This window comes from Rhinoderma darwinii, chromosome 9 (assembly GCF_050947455.1).
Source record: "Rhinoderma darwinii isolate aRhiDar2 chromosome 9, aRhiDar2.hap1, whole genome shotgun sequence".
Lineage (NCBI taxonomy): Eukaryota > Metazoa > Chordata > Amphibia > Anura > Rhinodermatidae > Rhinoderma > Rhinoderma darwinii.
Window position 1 is genome coordinate 47,994,358 of NC_134695.1, and position 19,497 is coordinate 48,013,854.

A 19,497-nucleotide genomic window follows, 5' to 3' on the forward strand; every position below is an offset into this window, starting at 1 on the left:
ATTGGCCCGTGTAAAAGGGCCCTTATAAAAACCAAATTTCTTTAATCATAAAGTGGAGACTCAGTGTTTTCAGACTGGAGGGGGAGCGCACAGTTGGAGTCCCAAATATCCAGGCCTGGGTCACTAGGGAGGAGACATCACTCGGGAGGAAGGCATCCCGGGGAAAGGAAGGAAGTATCCTGAGGGGAACTCTAACCTAGGCCAGTAGACTCTCGTTTCAGATCCTAGCAGCTATACTAATGGTTCTTTATTCTTGACAGTGTGTATGTCTTACTACAGTTGATGCAGCTTTGGCTTATTGTTGACTGTATTTCTTGCTTTAGGATTTTTCTTGGTTGCTGTATTTTTGTTACCAAGGTTTATGTCTAGGAATGAATGAGAAATTGCTTTTACATTGTAGGCCCTGTTCACACAGCCTTTTTTTTGGTGCAGATTTTGATGCAGCAACCGCATCGCAATCTGTTCCAAAAACATCCCAAATAGCCCCCCCCCCCTCATTGATTTCAATGGGAGGCAGAGGCGTTCTTTTCCCAGGGCGGCTTTTGGCCACTCGTGGGAAAAAAAGTGCCATGTCCTTTCTTGCTGCGGTTTCCGCCTCTGACCACCCATTGAAATCAATGGGAAGCAGAAAAATCCTGTGGTGCTCGTTTCCAAGCGTTTTTCGCGGCATTTTTTACTAGCTGTCGTTGCATCGGCCTCAACGACTGTGGATGAAAACCACGGAAAAAAAAACGCAGGCAGTTCAAAATCTTCCTTAAAATTCCAGGCAGATTTTTTTCTGTTATTATTGGTGTGTCTGTGTTTTAAGTTGGTCTCTGGGTTAATCTCTCCACGATTTTTGTTTAATATTTTTGTTAGTGTGTTGTCAGTGTCTTTCTAATGTTTATGTGACAGTTGAGCTTTTGCTTTATATTATTTTAATGCTTTTTGTGAACCCTAAATAAAAATGAAACCTAACTTGCATATACAAGTCTGGAGTGCGGTTCTCTTTTGTATATGTATGAATTCAATATTACCCTGACTGTGGGATATTGAACGTGCATACAGCAAAATCAACCTTAAATATGTTGAGTGCGTCCATCGGATCTACATATATTATATATAATTACTGCCGTCATATGCCACCATATACTTTACATATGAATACTACCATATACAGTACGTAGCGGTATTATAAATAATACTGCTATATACTGTATACATAAGTAATGCCAGTATACACTCTGCATAGAAATAACGCCCCTATATACTATATAAATAAATAATACCACCATATACTATACATATAAAATAATACCTTCATATGCTGTACATATAGATAATACTGCAATATACATACATGCACACACGTATACATCTGTATAGACATACGCACACATATACATCTATTACATACACACATACATAAACACACATTAATACATCTTTACATACAGACACACATGTGTGTATATATATAAAGTATATGTTACTTTTATAAAGAGCAGGACTGGCTCAAACACAGCGTATAAATCATGAAATATTCTACCACAGTCCCTAATTACATAACTGCACACTTTAATTTCATGAGCCCACCCACAAATATGAAGTTAAATGGATTACCATGAAGCAATTGCATTGCAGCCATATTTTATTTTTGTATTAATTTAATAGCAATTTGTTTTTTAAATTAGTAATACTGTATAAACATAGATACTCATCACAGGTTACACTGTATACTTAATACAATTACCTTTGTCATTAGGCATAAACCCACCTCTTGCCGCTATTGAAACCAATTTAAATTAAATTGAAAATGTAACCTTTATTTTTTTTTATATAGTATCGCCAATGTCTTTATATTCTGAGATTTGTTCATTTGAATATGTTTTTACTTATTCATGAGTTTACTATTTTTATTGCTGTTTATTGCTATTGCTGTTTATTGCTATGAGCGCCCTCCATACTTCCCTATGACACTTATAACGTTGTCACGAGGGGTCTGTGAACCCACTGGGCGGTACCGCCTTGGCGGTAAGGCAGCTGGCCAACAGGGCGCAGGTGAATGTCTATAGTTCGTATAGGTACCTGTGGCAGCTCAGACAGCAGCAGGGCAAGCTCGGCTAGGACTAGGCAGCAGGTAGACGTCAGGCGAGGTGAAGCAGGTCAGACGTGGGATACAGCACTATACGACTTTGGCACAGCACAGTGCTCGACCAGGATGGTATGGAATGCTAGGAACAGTAACAGGTACAGGAAACAGGAAACGGGAACACACTAGGAGGCCATCACAAACTTAGGAAACATCAACAACACTCAGACATAGAAGCAGGGGGCTGGACCCCTCTTATAGTCCAGGGTACTCACGGATAAAAGTTCATCAAAAGGTCTGGGATCCGGCTGAGGTGAATGGACGCGAGTGCTGGCGTCTCCTGAGGAGGAGGCTGGGGCCAGCGCTTGCCAACTCGTGGCTGCGGCTGTCAGGGGGAGGTTGGAGCTGACGGCCCGCAGCCACGGACATTACAAACTTGCATGTACGTGATAATGCGTCAAGGGCTTAAAGGCAGGGCAATTTGAGTTTTTTCTTATTCGTTTTTTCCTCACCGCCTTCCAAAAGCCATAACTTCTTTATTTCTTTGTCGACATAGCCGTATAGGAGCTTGTTTTTGCGGGACAAGTTTTCGTTTTTCATGGCACAATTTATTGTAATTCATTATGTACTGGGATGTTTAAAAAAATTATTTGAGGGCAAAAAATACTGATTACGACATTTTTTTTTGGGGGGGGGTTTGTTTTTACAGGTTTTTTTATTTGTAACTACATATTCACCTTTTTCTACAGTTTGATATGATTACGCTGATATCAAATGAATATGTTATGTTTTAATGTTTTACCACTTTTAGAATAATAGAAAAATATTTGGTAAAAATTGTGTCGCCATATTCTGAGAGCCATAACTTGTTTATTTTTCCATCAATTTAATGGTGTGTGAGCTTAAATTTTGCGGGGCGAGCTGTAGTTTTCACCGATACCATTTTAAGGTACAAGAGACGTTTTGATCACCTTTTAAATTTTTTTATTCCTGCATTTGCCCTGAAGGAACAATAAAGGATGAGTGAATGGTGCAGTGGATTTTCTTTCTTCTGTAATTGATCGAACAGAGGTGGGGTTTACTTCAGTGAGCTTAGTCTTTTGTAAATTGGTGGTGCTTGAATCTTCTGCATTTTGGTAACTCAGACAAGCAGAGCCATACTTTCAGGCCTCATGCATCCGACCGTAGCCATGTGCACGGCCGTGATTTTTGGGTCGGCCGGCCGAGGAATGACACCCGCGAGCCGACGCAAGTCGTGGGCCGTGCACATGGCCATGTCCATTATTTCCTATGAGCCTGGACCGCAGAACACGGCCGTAATAAGACATGTCCGTTCTTTTTGTGGTCCAGGCTCCTGGGCCATGCACGGACCGTGGAAACCACTGTTGTGTGCATGGGCCCATAGGAATGAATGGGGCCGCAATTCTCCCGTAGATATTTGCAGCCGCAAAAGCACGTTCATGTGCATGGGGCCTTACTCTTTTGTCCAAACACTCCTTTTTATATGAGACATATAAGTCCAGGCACTCATAACTTGTCCAGACTTCCAAGGCCCTTGTAGCATAAATAAAGTTAAAAAAAACAAGGATATCAGGGCACTGCTGGATGAAGGACATATACTGGAATCCATTTAAAAAAAAGGTTTTTGTATTTTAAATTAAAAAAACACTCATTTAAACTGATTCCAGTCTATGTCCTTCATTCAGCAGCGCCCAAATATCCTTTTTTTTTTTTTCAACTTTATTTGTGCTACCTATTACGGATGCTTTTATGCACAATTGGCAAAGGATTAGATACAGCTGGTTCTAAACTGCTCAAAGCTGATGTACAGAGTTGAGCCTATTAGCAAATCTCGCCCAGATGAGTCGTTATATCTCCCTCTGTCTATTCTCAACATACCAAAAGTTTTTTCACTATGGAGCAGTGTGTTTTTATTTTTTAAACAGGTTCTTTAACTCTTGTAGACAGCCAAGGCAAGATGTACATCATCATCATCATATGATCATTCACTTATAAGTTGGGTGCCCAATGTGGTGCATGACCCTTGCAGTTTTGTCGAGGATGAGATGGGACTGAGACCAGGAGCGCGTAGCAGCAGATACTTTACTAAGCCGGTGTTAACAGCAAACCCGACCACAGCAGGCAAATTAACATTTTTCACTGGGAGTGGCACTGGCTCTTGGTACAACTGTGGTTCAGGCAGGCGATTGATGGCTGGCTACCTCACTCTTTTGTTGGACAGAGTCAAGGTAACTCTTCCTTGATGCCGGTGATGTTCGGTATATTCAAACCTACTAGGCCACAATGGCTGGCTGCTTTACTCCACTTTCTTATGTGGGTAGGGTCCTGCCTGTCACCCACCGACTACAGCTCGCACAATACTGCACACACACACGGGGAGGCTATTGCCCGTCACCCACAATTTGCTCCAGGACCCATTGACTGCGGTCCACGAAATTCATGCTTGTCGCACCACTTGCAGCTTCAACAGCTCACTCATCACACCAGGGTACTCTTCTTCCACCCTCTCATTGAATAATCTTAGTAGGAACAGTAGCCGTTTTATACAGTAACCGCTGTCCAAGCATGAGGACACGGCTTAGCCACGCTGCAACATCCTGGCAATGTTATGGAGCAGCAGGAACTAGCCATGATGTCATCCAGGCTGTTTATTCCAGCATCAAATAATTTGGATCACTAGCTAATTAACTATCATACGCCGCACCGGCCAAAAATAAAAATAATGATACAGTGTACATAAACAATAGCACAAAATAGCATGTCTTCTTTATTAGCCACCTCCTGTGGGAATAAAAATAAACATTAAAGGCACAGCAAATATAAATAAATGTCATTACTGGCCACATTAATGCAGAATAAATTAAAGTCCCCTTTAAGAAATGGGGTTCTTCTCATACACTCTCACACAGCAGGATTAGGTGTGCCTCATGCAGTGAGATTTTGATCAGATGCTCTGCCCCATGCAGTTGCGGCCTGGACACCACTGACTTACCCGCTAACGGACTTGGCGGTGGTTTCGCAGCCACGATCGGGCATGCTGTCTTGGCCTCACCGTGGCCCAACCACAAAGCCTTACTCAACTCTGTAGGTGGAAAACACCAGCTGCTCTTTGGAGCACCTGGGTGTACACCAAGCGACCAGGCCCCCTCTAGGACATGATTTAAGGCATGACCTCTGCCTCTTTTCTGAGGACATTGTGCAGTTTTCTAGTTTTCTCCAGCTGTAACTTGCACAACTCCACCAACATCTCCTTGTCTACAGGCCAATATCAATGGTGGCTGGCAAGCGAGTTATTAAAGTACACCAGTTTGATACTGGGCTCTGATATTCTGCGGATTATGCCAAAATATGTAAGGCTAGGATCCCAAGGTGGTGGATGGCAGGTTTGTCGCGGAAGTGATGGAACACAGACCAGGAGCTCAAGGCAACAGAAACTTTACTAACCCAGTGTTAACACCACACCCGGCTGCAGCAGGCAAATAAACACTTCTAACTTCGAAAGGCACAGTCTCTTGGTACAAATGTGTTTCAGGCTAGCGGTTGATGGTTGGTTGGCTGGCTCACTCTTTTGTACGTCAGTCAAGGGCACTCCTTCCTGATGCAGGGGATATCCGGCAAATTTAGGCCTACTATGCCACACTGCCTGGCTTCCCCCTTACATGATATTTATTGGGCATTGGATGGTTGCCGCGCCAACTGTCTCGTCCAGCGTGCAGTTGCATCTCCCCATGCCCAAGGTCAGATCAAGCGGGAGAGCATGCTTGCACAACCCCTTTAATAAATCTCCTTTTTTATGTAAAATCTGAGGTATACCATTGTATTTTGAAACCGGGATGGGTCAACCCCTAGTTATAATATGTTTAAGTGTGTCACAATTTTATATTTTTTTTGTTTTATTTTTTATATCAGTAAGAGATATATGGTGATTTAATCACTATAATGTGCTTGCACTTTCATAGTCGACAAATGGCTTTATGCAGGTCAGGGAGTGGTACGGGCAGGCAAGTCAGGAGGTCCACAGCAGGGTAAGAGCCCACCAGTCCAGGCAGTGGCGTAACTACCGCCGTAGCAGCAGTAGCGGCTGCTACGGGGCCCGCGGCATGAGGGGGCCCGTGTCGCCCGCCGGCACGGGCCCCCACCATGGCCGGAGGCTCCGCTAGCAGCCGCTATGGCTGCTACAGCGGGATGCCACTGAACACTACGGCAGAGCAGGGAGGCATCTCCCCGCTCTGCCATTAACTGGTTCCCGACCGCTGGCTGTATTTTTACGGCCAGTGGTCAGGGTCCTTAAAACCCGAGCCATAGACTTTCTACGGCCCGGGTTTTAACTTGCTGCCCGCGCGATCGGGCAGCTGAGTGTCGGGTCTCCGGCTGTCAGTGACTGCCGGGGACCCTGAGGAGAGAATAGAAGCAGCTTTCGCTGCTTCTGTCTTCTCTGATCACTTGTACACAGCGCTGAATGCACGCTGTGTACAGGAATAGAGACAGCAGCAGCGGCGCTGTCTCTATTCCTCCCGGTGATCATCACATGATCGCCGGGTGCCGTTTGTGGCAGACTGCTGCTGGGTCTAACAAGACCCAGCACAGCCCTATTAGTGACAATCAAGTCACTATGAGAGGGCTGATTTCCCCTGTAACTGGGGCTGCTGTGCAGCTCCAGTTACAGTGGGAAAACATGGTGTAAAAGAAAGAAAAAAAATATAGAAAGTACCCCAAAGGTCTTCTTTGACCTTTGGGGGACAGACCATAGTAATAAAAAAATAATAAAGTAAAGTGCAAAAAAAATGTAAATAATAAATACACATAAAATACCCACCCCCAAAAAAACAGTTCCCCCCCGCCAATCATTGTTGTAACGCTAGCACTGACCCAATTACTCTAATATAGACATGTAATATATTAAAATTTACGGTAGACAATGATGATCACAAATAAAAGGTCTATTTTAGGGTAAAACTGTTATTACCAAAAAAAAAATAGCTGAAATGTAAAAAAGCTTATTTTTTTACTATTATTTTCAAACTTTATGAATAAAAATTCTAAAATAGCAAAAAAGGTGTGTATAAAAACAATAAAAAATGAAACCTGCATTGTCTACGGAAAAAACGTCGCAAAAATCACGTCGTTAGCCCAACAAATAAAAAAGTTATAGCCATTTAACTAACACGTGCTAAAAATGGCTAAACGGTGTCTGGTGCTGAAGGCGCAAAATAGAGCAAAAGACATGTATCCCCTCTCCACAGGATATACACAGGAGAGGGGATACATGAGTGATCGCTGGCAGCGATAGGGAGAACGGGGGACTGAAAGTCCCCTGAAGTTCTCCATCACAAACCTCGGACTTCCGGCGTCTGTCGGCAGCACCGTAGAAATGAATGGAGCGCCGGTCGTGCTTGTGCGCATGCGTGACCAGCGCTCCTTTCATTTTTATTGAGCTGCGCAGACGCCGGAAGTCACAGGTTAGTCATGGAAAAGTTCAGGGGACTTTCAATCCCCCGTTCTCCCTATCGCTGCCAGCGATCACACATGTATCCCCTGTCCTGTGGAGATCCTGTGGAGAGGGGATACATGCATTTTGTAGGACACACTGTAGGTCGCATTTTTTTGGGAGGGGGGACGCTGTATGGCGGTCCCTACAGGGGGGGGGAACGCTGTATGGCGTTCCCTACAGGGGGGGAGCTGTATGGCGTTCTCTACAGGGGGGGCTGTATGGCGTTCCCTACAGGGGGGGCTGTATGGCGTTCTCTACAGGGGGGGCTGTATGGCGTTCTCTACAGGGGGGGCTGTATGGCGTTCTCTACAGGGGGGGGCTGTATGGCGTTCCCTACAGGGGGGGCTGTATGGCGTTCTCTACAGGGGGGTTTGTATGGCGTTCTCTGCAGGGGGGCTGTATAGGGTTATCTACAGGGGGCTGTATGGCGTTATCTACAGGGGGGCTGGATGGCGTACTCTACAGGGGGATGTATGGCGCTATCTACAGAGGGGGCTGTATGGCGTTATCTACAGGGGGGCTGTATGGCGTTATCTACAGGGGGGCTGTATGGCAGACAGAGGTAACCTCACGTCACTTCACCACATAGTCTCAGAAGACGGCAGAGCACAGTTAGGGCAGAGTATTGTACTACACTGAGACTCATAGAAGGAGAAATGTCTGGTGTCAGGATCTGGCTGTCATGATTGAACTGTTTACCTTCCTTCATCATCTGAATTCTAAGTGTTTGATCCAGTCCAGACCATCGACCACCAGTCCCCATCTAACTCCTCAGAGCTGGATTCTGGAGCATCAGCATTTACATTATTACTATGGCTTTCAACAGCGTGAAAAGTTGTCTGATTGCTGCGGTAGCCATACAGTCAGTATGGCTACTTCAGTCTGGTACACAGAACGTCTGTCAGCAGCAATCAACTGTTTTATTCAACTGAACTGACAAAGGTGCTCTGTGTGCCAGGCGTAGATGGCCCAGTATATTGGGTGGCCCCCAAAGCAAGTAGCTGTTTTCTTCCAATGACAGAGGCGCTTTGGGAAAATATATGGTAAAAAAGATAGTAGATGTTTCAAGGGGTAAGTTCATTCAAATGAATGAAACTGATTTTCAACAAAATCTGCCACATGTGACTGCACCTTAATGCTCAAAAAATATGGGTGACAGAATCATCACTGGTATTTCTATTAGGGATAAAATGGGAAATATATCTGAACCAATATATTATGTTGGTCTCAACTGGACCCAGGATGTATTATCATTGGAGCTAGTGTTGGGCAGATTAAATAATATGTATGGGGATTGAATTGAGTCAGTATGGCTATGTTCACACCTTTGTTGTGACATTTCATTGTTCTGCTCCATCAAAGGAGCAGAACAAGGGAGTAACTGAAGCAATGGTTCCGCTGCATCATGGACACCACCGGCGGCTGATGGAACCCATTGACTTTAATAGGTTCCTTCGTCTTTCCGTAAGGGTGTCCGTAGTTTTACAGGAGACAATAGCGCAACGTGCTGCGCTATTGTCTCCAGTAATCTCGGACAGATCTGCCATTGAAGCCCCTAACAGAGCCTCCAACGCATATGTGAATCAGGCCTTAGACATACTTGTAGAGAAATGTTTTTCTTCATTTGGAAAACATGGATAGATTATATAATTAACTTAGAGTTCAGCCAGATTGTGTGTGAGTTTTGTCAGGTGTGTGTGTATTTGTTGAAATCTTTTGTTGCTTTTTTTGGAGGGTAGAGTTGGATTTATGTAAAAAGATGATACATGTCTACTAGAGCTTGTAATTGTATATTGCTAAATAAAAAATTCAAGTGATAGTTTATAGACAAATGCTTTTTTACATTATAGAGTTTTAACTGCTAAAGTGCCAAAGATATTATCAAAAGTACCTATTTTTTTCCATTTCAATGCCTATATTTTATATTCATTTAAAGCTTAACTAAATTTGAGTGAATCGATTAACACAAACCGAATTTGTTATGAATTTTCCAAAAGTTTAACATTTTTGCAATTCAGAAACTTTTGGGATCCCTCCTACACAAACTGCTCAAAATGGCAGCAACCATTTTTAAGAAGAAGACAAGAAGACAAAGAAGAAGAATCACATACCATTGGGTGGTGGCCCTGCTGGCTACCCCATAATGCTTTGCAGTCAGCCTTCTATCTGGCACAGCTAATTATGAGGGGTATGTGTATGAGTCACTGACGACTCAGTGGATGACAGTCATATGAGTCATAGCCCCTATAAACAGCTCAACTAGGAAATGCTGGTTTTTGTGGGGATACAGATAGGAGAGACAGGACATCAGACAGAGAGTGAGAGAAAGTATAATACAGAAAGTGTTGCTGGTGGATTAGTGCCAGTGAGTGTGTTTCACAGTAAGGGTATGTGCACACGATAGCTGCCTTTTACGTCTGAAATGACAGACTGTTTTCAGGAGAAAACAGCTCTGTCGTTTCAGACGTAATTGCTGCTCTTCGCATTATGCGAGGTGTCTTTGAATTCAATGAAAAACGGCTCAAATTACGTCCAAAGGAGTGTCCTGCACTTCTTTGACGAGGCAGTTATTTTACGGGTCGTCGTTTGACAGTACGTCGTAAATTACAGGTAAATTACGCGTAAATTACAGGTCGTCGGCACAGTACGTCGGCAAGCCCATTCAAATGAATGGGCAGATGTTTGCCGACGTATTGGAGCCGTATTTTCAGGCGTAAATCGAGGCATAATACGCCTCGTTTACGCCTGAAAATAGGTTGTGTGAACCCAGCCTAAGGATAAAAGAATATATAGTTAGATTTACAATAATGAGAGATAGAATTTAGACAGAGATAGGAGTCTGTCAGTGTCAGTGTGTTAGTTAGACAGGCAGCCATTGCTATGAGTAAGTGCTGATGCAGCTGTAGAATTCTTACATCAATTTGTGAATCATCAAACTTCATCAGATCAGTTACAATTTGTTAATTTAAATCCTGGTGCTAATAGCGTGCAACTGCCTGCTGATACAGACATCAAATAGTCCCACCAAAAATTTGCATATTGTTCTGCGTCAAGCACTTATACAGCACCATTATACTTCAGTCTGTGTCCAAGTGACAATTTTGAAAAAAAATAAACAGATTTTTCTGTTTCAATCATTTTTATTGTTATTATTAAGTGAAATTACAGTCGCAACGGACATATATACATGTTTACAGTAGGGTTATATTATACTGTTAGTTTAAATCATACATGCACAGTTATACAATTGTTCAGTAAAGGAACAACTGAAGCGAAGTTGAAATATATGAGGAACGGTTTACATGATTGAGTTAAATTGCTAGAACTGCACATTTAATTATATTTCTTATGAAGGCTCTTTGTTATAAGCTTGTAATAGATTAAGTAGATTATAGTGAAGTTTAAACAGTATTTATTGTGTTTTTAACCAAACGATAACATTGTTAACAGTAAATCAGAAAAAAGGAAAACAGTGAATCCTCAGGTCAACAGTAAAAGGGGAGTTCAGAAGGGAAGAGTTGTTGACTGTGGGAAATCCTAGTCTTTAGCTTAAAAAGTAAGTTGGTCGGCAAGTTTAGGTGTTTTCCAATTTAACCACTCTTTATGGAATTTATGAAATTTTTGTTGACTGCATGCATAAATATATTCGTAATAATAATTTCTGCTTTAATTAAATTCAAATGCTGGTACTGATAGCTTGCCGGTGCCTGCTAATACAGACGTTGCGTACGTGATGTCACTCATTGTTTTGCATATATCTAATTGCTAATAATAGTACCACCACAAATTGACATATTATTCTGCATCAAGCAGTTATACAACAGAGTTATACATCACTCCAAGTGACAATTTATTTTCAAATAAATAGAGTAAAGTCATTGCTTTTCCACTTTCCAGGACATCAGGCACACGGTCTCTGGCACATGAAGTCATGGCCGTGAAAGTAGTGCATAATATTAACATATTTTTTTCCTTTAAAATAACACCAAACCTGTCGCTTCTACCCTATATAGGATAATATTTGGTCCACTTGTTAAAAAGTCAATGCTTCCTCCGACACCACCATGAGTGTAAAAACATTTGCCACAAACAAGGGCTGATTTTTGGATCGTTTCTGAATTTTAAAAAGTATAAAAATCTGACAGTAGAATGTGGTTATTTGTTACTAGCGGCTACCGTTCGTTTGCCCAGAGCCATATATGTTGATGTCACTTTATCATTATGAATGCTGTCTTGGGCTTAACCCCTTAGTGACCAGCCTATTTTAGCCTAATGACCAAGATATTTTATTCGTTTTTATATAGTCGCATTCAAAGAGCTAGAACTTTTTTATTTTTCTGTCAACATAGCTGTATGAGTACGTTTTTTTGCGGGATTAGTTGTACTTTTTTAAGGCACCATTTTAGCGTACTTATAATTTCTTGATTAACTTTTATTAACTTTTTTTTTGGGTGGATTAGAAAAAAACCCTGAAGTTCCACCATTCTATGCGTTTTAAATTGACGCCGTTCACTGTGCGGCGTAATACCTTTATTCTATGGGTCGGTACGATTACGACGATACTACATATGTAGAAGTTTTTTATGTTTTACGACTTTTGCACAATAAAAACACTTTTGAACTAAAATTATTTGTTTTTGCATCGTTGCTTTCCAAGACCCGTAATTGTTTTTATTTTTCCATCAATGTAGTGATTTTTTGGGCTTGTTTTTTACGGGATGATACTTAGTTTTGATTGGTACTGTTTTGGGGTACATGGGACTTATTGATTCATTTTTATTATGACTTTTTTGGGGGGGGCAATAGAAAAAAAATAGCAATTTCTCCATTATTTTTTTGCGGTTTAAATTACATATTAACTTTATTAATTTAGTCATTATGGTCGCGGCGATACCATACATGTGTACTTTTATTTATTTTTTACACTTGTTACACTGGTTTTATTTATTTTTTTACTGTAATTTTTATTAATAATTTTTATTTAACATTTATTACTTATTTTATTAGTCCCACTAGGGGACTTTACTATGCAATCTTCAGATCGCTGCTATAATGCTTTGGTATACTTAGTATACCAGAGCATTATTGCTTGTCAGTGTAAATCTGCCGGAGGCACGTCCTAATAGGTATATGCCCCGGGCAGACCTTGACACACCATCGGAGACCGGCAATTGTATTTGCGGGCCACCAACGGGTGAGAGAGGGAGCTCCCTCCCTCGTTAAAAGTTAAATGCTGCGGTCGCTATTGACGGCGGCATTTATCAGGTTAAACGGCCGCGATTTAAGTAAACTTCGATCGCGGGCGCTGGCGCCGGAGCCCAGCTGTCATCAGACAGCAGAGCCCCGGCTCCAGCCTGCATAGGACACCCGTGCAGGACATAGACTGGGCCGCCGCGAAAACGCGACGGCCTAGCCTAAGGCCCCTTAGTAACCGCCGTGAAAAGGCGTATTGGTGGTCACTAAGGGGTTTAAGAGCTTGAAAGTGTTTGGCTACAGTCCAAGAAGATCTCAGAGTGTCATACACAACTTTTCAGGGCAATCGGGACACTTTCAATTCACAACAAATTTATTTAGTCCAAATCGAGTGTAACGGCCGGTTTGACCAAATCGAACCCAAAACGAATTTAAGGACATTCGCTCAACTCTAAGTTTTACCTAAAATTGTTTACTAAAATAGATGTTTTAGCTATATTTTAATATATATGTGTTGTTAAGGTATGTGATTGTCGAACAGGAGCCATGGTTATAGTGGGTGTTTTCTATTTTTATATTATTATTATTATTATTACAACAAATGTAATTTAATTCCTTTTTTATTTTTCATCAGATATTCCCTAATCAAATTATTTTGACTGGAAAACAGAATTTTACAAGAGATATTTTATCATTCTTACATTATTTGTTAGTAATGGTATGTACTGTTTGCAGCTCTGCAAGTCTATGTAACTTATATTCTTCTCTCAAATGGTTTTAAATTGTGAATTCATTTTCTTTGATGTGGAATTAATCTCTTTTCTTAAAATGACTGGTGTTTCATACTAACCTAAATGTTTTGTGCTTTGTCTCTATCTTAAACTATGTCAACCTTCACACTGATTTTCACGCTTGATTATTTTAAAATGAAAATGAAGACATAAAATCAAAATAAAATATTAAGGGTTAATTAGTAGAGGTTTGCAAGGAAGTCACGGTGACCAAATAAAAAAGACTAGAAGTACACTTAACGTATGTCTTTCTTCTCATTGAAGCTTGTTCCATAAAGCTGCAGAATTATGACTATTGTGTCTTAACAATAGAAATTGTCACCAATATTTACATACTGCAGAGACTGTGACGGCCTGTCAAGAACACGGACCTTCAGAACTGTGCCAGTAATGGCAGTGTCTAATGAAGCTCTATATTGTCTTCACAACATATAATGTCTTTACATTAAAGTTTTTTTGTTTTTATTGTATCAGTTTTGTTCAGTGTGAAATGGAGTGAGTTTTAATCTGATAAAAATGATAACCTTTGAAAACAGACTACTTTTGGATACTTGTAAGTTATTACTTACCGCAACACCATGTAACTGTATATTGTGGTGATGAAGCGGGCTCAGAAGCTGAGTTCGCACCATCACCTGCGGGTTTCTGCAGTACATTACAGCTGACACGCTGTTGTAACGGGGCCTAAACGGCTTCCTGTCACGACAAGACGGCGCGGGCTAAGAAGCTGAGCCTGCGCCATCACCTGCGTGTGTCAGCTGTATGTAACAGCTGACATCCTGCTGTAACAGCAGGGACCAGAGCTAGCTCCGATCCCTGCCATTAAACTATTAGATGCCTTGGGCAAAATCGGGGGTGCCGACGGAGGCTATGGCAACCGGAGGCCTAACAATGGCCCCCTGGTCTGCCACGTGCAGAAGCTTGTTAAGCCCCAGTGGAGGCGGAGGTTAATAGGCTTGCTGTCAGTGTAAGGGCGGGTTCACACATAGCGGAATTTCACTTAAATTCCGCTGCGGACACTCCGCAGCGTTAATCCGCAGCGGAGCCGTTTCTCCATTGACTTTCACTTTCATTTAGCAGTGTTCGTTTACACGATGCGTACAATTCCGCTGCGGAGCATAGGCTGCGGAGCGGAATTTGGTGTCCGCAGCATGCTCTGTCTGTTGCGGAGCAGTGGCGGACTGGTTGCGGACTCATGGCGGAATTTCTCCATTGACTTCAATGGAGAGTCAAAATTCCGCAATGAAGTCCGCAGATCTTATGTGTGCTGCGGAGCGTATTGTTTTTACTACCATGACATTTCTTCATTCTGGCTGGACCTATGTATTTCTAGGTCTACAGCCAGACTGAGGAAGTCAATGGGGCTCCCGTAATGACGGGAGCGTTGCTAGGAGACGTCTGTAAATAGTCACTGTCCAGGGTGCTGAAAGAGTTACGCGATCGGCAGTAACTGTTTCTGCACCCGGGACAGTGACTACCGATCTCAATATACATGTATCTGTAAAAAAAAATATAAGTTCATACTTACCGAGAACTCCCTGCGTCTGTCTCCAGTCCGGCCTCCCAGGATGACGTTTCAGTGTAAGTGACGGCTGCAGCCAATCACAGGCCAAGCACAGGCTGCAGCGGTCACATGGACTGGAGCGTCATCCAGGGAGGTCGGGCCGGATGCCGAAAGAGGGACGCGTCACCAAGACAACGGGCGGTAAGTATGAATTTCTTTGACTTTCACTAGGGAAAGTGCTGTCCCTTCTCTCTATCCTGCACTGAATAGGGAGAAGAGAAGCACTTTTCCTGCAGTCCGCAGCGGCCAGTCCGCATCAATTTTCTGCACATTTTGTGCAGATCCGCTGCAGAATCTGCAACGCAGATTCTGTGCGGCATTGATGCGGACAGTTGCGGAGGAATTCCGCCATGTGTGGTCATGCCCTAAGACTGACAGTTCTAATGTATTAAACTATGTAAGTAGTGCAATGCATTAGAATGGAGATCAGGCCTTCAAGTCCCCTAAGTGGACAAAAAAAAGTTTAAAAAGTTAATAAAAATGTTGTACAAAGTATAAAAATAAACGTTTTCAGTTAAAAACAAAAAAAAATCCTTATTTCCTATAATGTCTTTTATTATAGGAAAAAACAGAAAACATTAAAAAAAAGTACACATATTTGGTATAATTTAAACCATCATGTTCTTTTTCCCACACAGTGAAAGTCATAAAAAAAAATACATAAAAAGCAATGCCAGAATCGCAATTCTTTGGTCACCACCCTTCTTAAACATAGAATAAAAAGTAATCAAAAAGTAACATTTACCCCAAAATAGTACAAATAAAAACTACGACCTGTCATGCAAAAACAACAAGCCTTTACACAGCTTTTTTTAATAGAAAAATTAAAAAGTTATGGCTCTTAGAATATGGTGATACAAAAAAGAAATGATTTTTAAAAAAGTGATTTTATTGTGCAAACGCAGTATTCCATAAAAAAAACTATATAAATATGGTATCCCCATAAGCGTATTGACTGGCAGAATAAAGCAAATATGTCAATTATAGTGCAAGGTGAACAATGTAAAAAAAATAATTATAGAAAACATTGTCAGAATTGCTGATTTTTGGTCACCTTGCTTGCCAAAAAAGGAATAAAAAGTGATCAAAAAGTCACATGTACCCCAAAATAGCACCAATAAAAACTACAGATTGTCCTGCAAAACATAAGCCCACACACAGCTTCGTTGGCGAAAAATAAAGAAGTTCTGGCTCTCAGAATATGGCAACACAAAAGGTGTAGAGTGTGCCCCAAAAGAGGGATAAGATCGGGCACCATTTATCAGTGCGGCCACGCTCCTAAGGATTATTATTTATTTACAGCATTATTATACCACCTTATTATGCCCTGATATACACTGCCCAGCTTACATATGCCCCCACATTATAAACTGAAATGCCCGAAAACCCCAGACAGAACTATTACCAAGCAAAATCTACGATCCAAAAGCCAAATGGTGCTTCCTCCCTTCTGAGCCCTACAGTGTGCCCAAACAACAGTTTACGTCTACATATATAGCGTTCCCTTACCAAAAAGAACCTGCTTAAAGGGGTTATTAAGTCACAAAAAATTATATGCTAAGGATCTAAATGCATATAATAAGGGTTTTTACTAATATACATGTTGTACCACCAGGGCGCCGATTCCCCGTTAGGTAGAACTTTCACGTGTCCCCGGAAGTCCTATCGTTCTTTCTGCATTGATGATGCTCCGACAAAGACTCTTGTCACCAAGAGCAATCTCCCTTCTTGCTATATCGGAGCATCATCAAAACATGTGACCTTTAGGGGGCACACTAGGGCCACATGTGGGATATTTCTTAAATACTGCAAAATCTGGGCAATAAATATTGAGTTGTGGGGGGGGCGTGGCTTAGACATGGCGGAGTAAGGACGTGTTCTGCTGCAGCTCTGGACCTCCCGAACAATAGACCGCCCGACAGGGCATACATACCGGTCCCCACCGCAGGATGACAAGAGGGAGACACCGCAAAACTCTCCCGGTCCCAGCAGGCTCCTCAGATATCAGCAGATACCTCCGCTCCACGAAGGACGGGATCCCGCCGCGTTCCTCCTCCACTCCACCTGCAGGCCGCACTCAGACCCCGCTGCAGCGTGGCTGCTTGCCGCCGCTCTCCTCATCGATCCGGGCTTCAGGGGTGGACATGACGTCATCTCCAGAGGAAGGTCAGTGGGGGGCTGAAGGCCGAGGGACAGTTAGGCCCACTAGAAACGAGGACATTCCCCCGCTACAGCCACGGATAGAGGCAAGACAGGGGGCGATCCAGGTGGCCTCGCCGGGCAGTGCGGCGGAGACGCCATTTCTCCCTGCCACTCCACAGCAGCTCCCCCTACTCGACGGCCTGCTGAGCCAGGCCACGCCGGCTATCTTTCCATACTTGCTTAGTTGGGAGAGGGACTTAGGCCTCACATTTACCCCTGAGCATAAGGAACACCTGTTCCACATGACACATAAGTCCTCTATGGCTAGTAGATTTCAAGAAGCAGGGTATAAGATTCTGTCTCGATGGTATAGGGTGCCTTCCAGATTGCATGTGATGTTCCCGACGGTTTCGCCGTTGTGTTGGAGATGTGGTGTCCATGTGGGTACTCTCTTACATATTTTTTGGGATTGCCCCAAGCTGACAGACTTTTGGTCTGAGGTGTGGCGCATTTCCTCAAAATTTACTGATTTCCTACTACCAAGAACACCCGGTCTCTTCCTGCTTCACCTGTGTGAGATGCCTCTATCGGTCTATCGACGGTCAGTGGTGCGCCATCTGGTGAATGCGGCCAGAGCATGTATCCCTGCGTTATGGAGACAATCGTGCCCCCCGACGGTGGGAATGTGGCTTGGTAAAATTCAGGAGATTATGAGAATGGAGGATCTCACAGCATCAATGAGAGGATCCCATGCCGCCTTTCTCAAGACGTGGCGTGAATGTATTCGCTTTCAGTCCTCAGAGGAATACAAGACTGTCATGGTGTCTTGAGTCAACTCAATGGGTCCTAGTGGTCAGGTTGGTTCCCTCCCCCCTTCTTTCCTTTCCTTTTTCTGCCCTCTTTTCTCTTTAGTTGCGCTGCAACGTTGCTCTACTCCACCTATAGGAATATATGCATGGCTGCGGGTCCAGGATGCATACCAGAGCTCCTTTAGTTTTCAGGTTGTTAGCGGTTGGAGCTATACTTATCTGTGAATAGAGTGCCTATACCCTGTTATATGTTGGCCTGCGAGCCGATGTAGGTGCAGCCCTGCGCTGAGCCATGCTGTATTGCTCTTTTGAAAACGAAAATAAAAGAATTTATAAAAAAAATATTGAGTTGTGTTGTTTCTCTGGTAAAACCTTCTGTGTTACAGAAAAAAAATGGGTTAAAATGGATTTTCTGAAAAAAAAAATGAAATTTGTCAATTTCACCTCCACTTTGCTTTAATTCCTATGAACCGCCTAAGAGGTTAAGAAACTTTCTAAATGTTGTTTTAAATATCTTGAGGGGTGCAGTTTTTGAAATGGTGTAATCTATGGCGGGATTTCTGATATATAGGGCCCGCAAAGCCACTTCAGAACTGAACTAGTCCCTACAAAAATAGGTTTTGTCAATTTTCTTGGAAATGTGAGAAATTGCCTTGTAACGTTCTAGAAAAATAAAATGGCGTTCAAAAAGCTATGCCAACATAATCTAGATATATGGGAAATGCTAACTAGTAACTATTTTGTGTGATATTACTATCTGACTTATATGCAGATACATTTAGATTTAAAAGAATGATAATTTTTCTCTAAGTTTTGGTGTTTGTCACAAATAAACACTGAATGTATTATCCAAATTTTACCTCTAACATAAAGTACAATGTGTCAATAGAAAACAATCTCAGAATCGCTTGAAAAATAAAAGCATTCCAAAATTATTACCACATAAAGTGACACATGAGAGATGTTAGATTTAAAAAAAAATAAAGGGTTAAGGAAATTTACTGCTCATTATAGCACAATTTTTTTATTTACATGTCAATTGTTTTCGGTTTTAAAAAGTGTTTAGACAAGTGGGTATGGCTAATATGAGTCATAAAATATGCTAGATTTAGAGTGTGTGTGCCAATTTATGTTTGCAAAATAACTGTAAAGTTTGCCAGTCAAGAGGTAGTGTAAGAAAGAGAAAAGTGTCTAGTGAATTGCACCAAATTTATCATACAGCCAATGTGATCAATTTTGCACAGTTTATAGCTGTCTGGACTAAGGATGTGTCTACCCTGACCTTTCTTCAAAATTTCACTAAAGACTCCAATCTCTCACAATAACCATTCAATACAATCTCATAGTATGCTAGCAAAACCCTTGACAGGCTGCAATCCACATCACATCCACTGTGTGGCCACTGAGCCAAGAGG

At 42.1% G+C, this 19,497-nt stretch overlaps 1 long non-coding RNA gene across 1 annotated transcript in view; it reads left to right on the plus strand.

The window, feature by feature from the left end:
* The window catches only part of LOC142660768 (uncharacterized), a 99,280-nt gene extending 85,246 nt beyond the window's left edge, over positions 1-14,034 (plus strand). Inside the window, exon 3 of the long non-coding RNA XR_012850565.1 lies at positions 13,411-14,034. This is a non-coding gene — a long non-coding RNA (uncharacterized LOC142660768). The remainder of the gene's footprint in view (positions 1-13,410) is intronic.
* The last annotated feature ends 5,463 nt before the right edge of the window (positions 14,035-19,497 follow it).